This window comes from Kogia breviceps, chromosome X (assembly GCF_026419965.1).
Source record: "Kogia breviceps isolate mKogBre1 chromosome X, mKogBre1 haplotype 1, whole genome shotgun sequence".
Taxonomy (NCBI): domain Eukaryota; kingdom Metazoa; phylum Chordata; class Mammalia; order Artiodactyla; family Physeteridae; genus Kogia; species Kogia breviceps.
In genome coordinates this window covers 13,479,541-13,485,540 of record NC_081330.1, presented here as the reverse complement: position 1 = coordinate 13,485,540, position 6,000 = coordinate 13,479,541, and positions in this window count along the sequence as shown.

Genomic DNA, 6,000 nt, shown 5'->3' with positions numbered 1-6,000 from the left:
CCCAGCTGCTCCACGGCACGTGGGATCTTCCCAGACCGGGGCACGAATCCGTGTCCCCGGCATCGGCAGGCGGACACTCAACCACTGCGCCACCAGGGAAGCCCCATAAAATTCTTTTTATAAATGGGGAAACTGAGGCTCGGGGAGTTTAAATAACTCACCAAAGTGACACAACTAGTAAATGGGAGGGCCGAGAAGGATTCTCCACTTCTTAGGAGCATGTGAGGCTGCCTCTTGTACATAGGTGTTGAGTTAACATAATTACAAATGACTCTTTCTCTTCCAATGACTGAGGCAGGACATCCCAGATTGGAATTTGAAATGCATTTTACCTAAGGAAATACGTACATGGTATTCAGGTGTGGTTGAAATGAGATAGAAAGCATACAGGAAAGTAAACCACAGAGAAAAGTCAAGTCAGAAACCACTGAACAATGAGAAAGATGTCTCTTACCGCTATACCCACCAAAACAGATTCATGTTTTACAAATATGATAGATTATGCCAGGTGTCAATGACTGTAAGTCTCGACCCTGGAAGTTTAAAGAAGACTGCTGCCTCTCCAAGCCGGACAGAAAAAGACTGTTCTCAGCAAAATGCACATCCGTAAAATTATATTCAGCACCTCCCTGGTGGCGCAGTGGTTAAGAATCTGCCTGCCAATGCAGGGGACACGGGTTTGAGCCCTGGTCCGGGAAGATCCCACATGCTGCGGAGCAACTAAGCCCATGTGCCACAACTGCTGAGCCTGCATTCTAGAGCCCGCGAGCCACAACTACTGAGCACACGCGCCACAACTACTGAGCCCATGCGCCTAGAGCCCATGCTCCGCAACAAGAGAAACCACTGCAATGAGAAGCCCACGTACCACAACGAAGAGTAGCCCCTGATCGCAGCAACTAGAGAAAGCCCGTGTGCAGCAACGAAGACCCAACACAGCCAAAAATAAATAAATAAGTCTAAAAAAATTAAAATAAAGAAATAAAATTATATTCAAAGCAAATATCTGAGCATAAGGTATGCAAAACCATGAACACTAAACTCACAAGGCCAAAGCCACATAGTTCTACTTAGTAGCCAGGGCAAAGCCATGATATTTTTAGAGCCTTTTATTTGAACCACATTGTTTCTTCTTCTCCTCAGAACGTCCAAAGCAGAGGAGAACCCAAGTGTGGATGTATTCTTCCTGAATCCAGTGAGGCTGCCTGTCTAAATACCCCCCTGTTCAGTCTAACAGAGATAAGAGCCAAACTACAATCGCCGAATGCCAAAAGTTTTGAATTCTCTTTCCTTTCTTCACACACGTGTTCAGACTTTTTGACACAAAGAAATATAGCAGCTATTAAAATGCAACTGAAAATATGCTGTGACTCAAGTGACGGTCACTTAAAGTTAGGGAGTCATTGATTCCAGAATGAGCTATTTAAAGTGAGTGTTACAGAGATTTAATAAGAACCTAAATGGTACAAACCAAATCCAAATGCAGGGACTACACTGAAATCTTTTTCTTAATTGAGAAATCTCTTACATGTCTCATTACTTGTATGTTGGGAGATTATTTTTAATTGTCACAATACTCCTTGTGTTTGATGTTTTCAGTTATGTGTGGATAGGCATTTGGGGACTCCAGAGTTACTTAGTCCATGGCTCATAAGCGAAAATGGATGTGATCCTGACAGATTTCAGTTGGCTAGGATTGCTAACCTGGGCACTGTCAGATGGTTCTGGAAGGTTTGGGAGACAGATGCGCCCTCCCTTGGAAGGATGGAGAGAAAAGATCCCACCTGATTTTTCACCAGTGAACTCCCTGGGGAACCAACACCTCTCCTTGCAATTAGGTTAACCAAGGCCAAGCAAAACCACAGGAGTTTAGAATAATTTCCCAGAGGCATATAATGCTGTCCAATATAGGTGCAGTTAAGGTATATAGACTCTTCAACTATGGTTGACAGATTCAGCTGGAACCTGGGATCTCCATGACCCCAGGAAGGAGGTCGGGACATCCTTCTCAGGTAACCTGCGTCTACTTTCTCTGTTAGGCTGCACTTCCTCTTGATCTGGATTCTTGAAGTAATGGATCATGGAGATTTCTCATCTCATTCTTAGGAAAAAACTTCTGCTCAGAAATAATCCAAAGGGCTTAGAAATGCCATAGCCACTCTCCCTCAGCCCCATTCTGGCTCTACCCCGTTATTCTCTCAATGCTGTCAAATTGATCTTGACTTTTTACGCAGGACTATGGTCATAGATCCTTAGGAATGGAAGGGCTCCTAGGGATCATCCGGTCCCGCTGCCTCAGATTTGCACATGGGTTCAATAGAAACCCAGATAGCTTAAGTAACTTGCCAAGGTCACTTGGCTAGCTTAGGGCACTCCATTCAGTTGCTCATTGTGTCTCCCCTTCACCACCTTCTTTGTCTTGAGATCATATTTCCAGAACTCTGCTACTGGCAGAGCTCAGGCCCAGGACTGACTCTAGGCATTCTGAAATATTGTCATTCTTCTGGGTACCTCGTTAGGGTGAGAGTTGAGTTGAGCTATTGAGAACTGGGCAGTGGTTAAGGAAAGGAAAACGGATGGGGTTGCAGGAGTTCCATTTTTCCAACCCCACCATGCTTGTAGCTCAAGGCTTGCCCAGGGGTTTCTCCTTCCTCACCTGGTACTTCCAGTTCCTTAGGTTGCATTTCGTGACTCCTCCCACACATTCTGGACTGCTACTGATAATCCTCTTATCTTCACTTACCTGGGAACACATTGGAATGGAAATGAAGGGAAGGGCAGGGTCTTTGTCCTGGTCCACATCCCCTTGGGGCTGGGTCTTTGGCCGCCCCGGGTAGAGATGGACCACTGGATCGGGGAAGACTTGCCCTATTTTAGAGAGAGGCGTTTCCAGCTTGGCCCTGGCTAGGTCTGAACCGATAAGGGGCTCCGTTAGGTTATCTCCAGCTGGTAATGGAGTTGCTCTTTGGGGATCTGAGGCACAAAAGCATCTGTCCTACGTTGGTATGATGGCAGGTAGGATAAGGGGCTATAGTCATAGATTCATGTTTGGAAGAGATTTTAAAAGTAACTTCATACAACACACTTTTCTCCAAGACCCCACGGAGATGGTGAAGCACATTAACCCCTTCTAGCCACTTTGCCTGCTCTGACACATTACAGAAGAAGCCACTTTACCGGAGATTACTTTACTCATGTTAGAAGCCATCACTGAGTGGCCACTATGATGTGGCTCTATTTCATCGAATTTACCCGAAGACCATAAAGATAGGCACCATTATTAACCTTCTTTCACAGATGTGGAAACTAAGGTTCAGAGTTCTTAAGTCACTTGTGCCAGGTCAGGAAGCTAGTTAATGGCAAGATGTAGAGAATCAAACCTTCCTAAAACTGTTTGGCTAAAGTCTGTGCACTGATCGCAGGACTTTTGAGAAAGAGAGATAATGAGTGAATGAATGAATGAAGTGTGAGAGAGAGAGAGAGAGAGAGCGAAAGAGAGAGAGACAGAGACAGAGAGGGAGAGAGACGGGGGTTGGGGGGAGAGAGAGAGTTGTGCTGGGTCTTCTGTGGGGTGGAGAAGTTGGACTGGATTCCCCAGAATCTCAGCTTGACCACAGGGTGGGAAGCAGTTAAAACTTTGCAAGGAATGGGACATTTTTAGGTGTGGCAGTGTGGGCCACTGTCCCCCAAACCAGGAAGGCAAAAGCCACTGCTTCCCCCAGGACGCCCTTGAGGTTTTGTCCCAAAGCCCCTCAGGACCTGCACCCGGCAAGCTTGCCAACGCCGCCCCCCTCCCCCGTGCCCGGCCTGAGACACTTCAGAGTGAGCCAAAAAGCGCCACCGCTTTTCCCACTTGAACTTTCCAAAGCAAAAATGCTGTGCCCATCCTCCCCCCGCCCGGAGTCGGAGTCGGAGCCCTCAAGGCCAGGTTGGGTGCAGGTGGCGCTAGCCTGCACACCCTGATTCCCACCCTGTGCACAAGCTTTCTGGAATGTCTACCGGAACCGAGCGCCGGTACTTCTGTTTACACTTGACCCCGCGCTTTGCGGCCCCAAGCTGGGTGTGGCCCCATGTAAGTTCGAAATAGCAAGCAGAGTAGCTGGGCCAGCTGGAACGCAAAGCATTTTCAGAACAGCCTCGGTCACCGGGGGGCGGCGATTCTCAGGCTGCCAGGTGCGCCCGAAACTTTCCCCCAGACTCTGTGCGGGCCCGGCCGGGACAGTGGGACCGAGTCTTGCTCCAGAGGCGGCTGGGGGGGGGGGGGTGTCGGGGACTTCCCAGCCGAAGTCCCCTCAAGTCCGCTTCCTGTGCAGTGGGCTACTGGCTTCCTGCCCAGCATCCTGGGCAGAAAGGACTCTCTAATCCTGCCTTTGCTCCCTGGATCAGCTAATTTCAACAGTGCTGCATTGTACTTGACAGTATCGCAGACATTTTCTCCCCGGATTCTGACGTCCACCCAATGAAGGGATAGGTGATTATCATTATTCCCAACGTAAAGATGGGGGAGAAGCAGAGAGGCGACGTGACTCTCGCAAGGCCCAGGGCTGGTCAACGGCCGTCTAGACGGGGCTCTAGATCTTGTACCTTATGCCAGGCAGTTGCTGAGGGCAGACTCGGTGGGCAGTTGTGCCTCCCACCCAAAGCCTCTTTAATTGTGACCCTTCTCTTCCAGTCTCAGGAGGAAAAGAAGAGGTTAGGGACCACTAAAACCGGTGAAGGAAGGAGGCTTCACAGTTGGGTCAAGGTAGGTGGTGGAGGGGCCTACTGGATTCTAAACACTTGCAAGCAAGGCACTTGAGCGCCGTGCCTCAGTTTCCTGATATGTAGAATGAGGGATAATAGTACCAGCCTCGGAGGGTTGTGGAGGGAATTTCTTGGCACGAGGTACGTTCAGCGCCTTATGTGTAGTAGGTGTTAAATAAATCGCTCTTCCGTTGCTCTCCCAGAGCTCTCTGAACACCCCAAGTCTCACAAAGTTGTGAAATCATTTTCTAAACGACTGGGAAGTCCAAGGTGAGGTGGGGAAGCTGAGAGAGGAGGCAACTTTGAACTGGCTGGAAGCAGATGTTAATGGGAGACAACCCGCTGACATGGATGGAAGTCTAAAAAATGGATAAGCGCAAAGGCAGAAGGGCCAGTCGGTGCACCGGGCAAACTGCATTAAGCCAGCGGAGGCTTTTTTTTTGCGGGGGCGGGGGGGCAGACTTTGGCAGAAAGGAGCCAGTTTGGGGGCGGTGGGAGGAGCGGTCGTGCCGGGACCCCTGAGGGTCCTCCGGCCTCCTGTGCAGAGCACCAAGTGTTTGCCCCAGGCGTGCTCGTTCCTAATTCTCAACCCCGGGAGAGCAAGGGACATGTTCCTCCCACCTGCCTCTCGGCCGCGGAGGTAGTGCGCAGCGCCGAGGCAGGGGGAAGGAAGCCAGATGAGAAGACGCGGGCTGGAAAGCGGCGGCCGGGCCAGCGGTGGAACAGCTGGGTGTGGGGAGCCCCGCACCGCGGACGAGCATCCCGCCGGGCAGAGGCTCAGCCGACCGCCGGGATCTTCGCCTATCGTCTCTCTCTGGCCTGTGGGGAGAAGAGGTCCCACCGAGAAAACGGTCACACGGTGCGGGAAAGGGAGCTATTTGTGTCTGGTGTTCTCGACGCGTGAGGTTTTACAACAAGGCAGCGATCTCAGCCCGGCAGTGGAGAGCAAGCGGGAGGGCTGCGTCTGCACGCCCTTGGACCGCTCGGGACTGCTTGGGCACAGCCTGGGATTGGCCTCGGCTGCTTAGCAGGAGCTTGGACGGCCTTATTTTTGCGATCCCTAAACATTTAAAGCGCCCCGTTTTTTGAAGAGGCAGCCCGGGATCCAAGTGGCCCTCTGGCCCCCAGAGAAGGGGCGCGGCCAGCCCCGTTAGGTGGAAGTCCAGGCAAGGCAGGGCAGATGGCCCGATGAGCCCTCACTCCACCCTGCTGCTGCTGAGCGGCCATCCCTGTCCTTCGGGATCGTCGGGCTCAGGG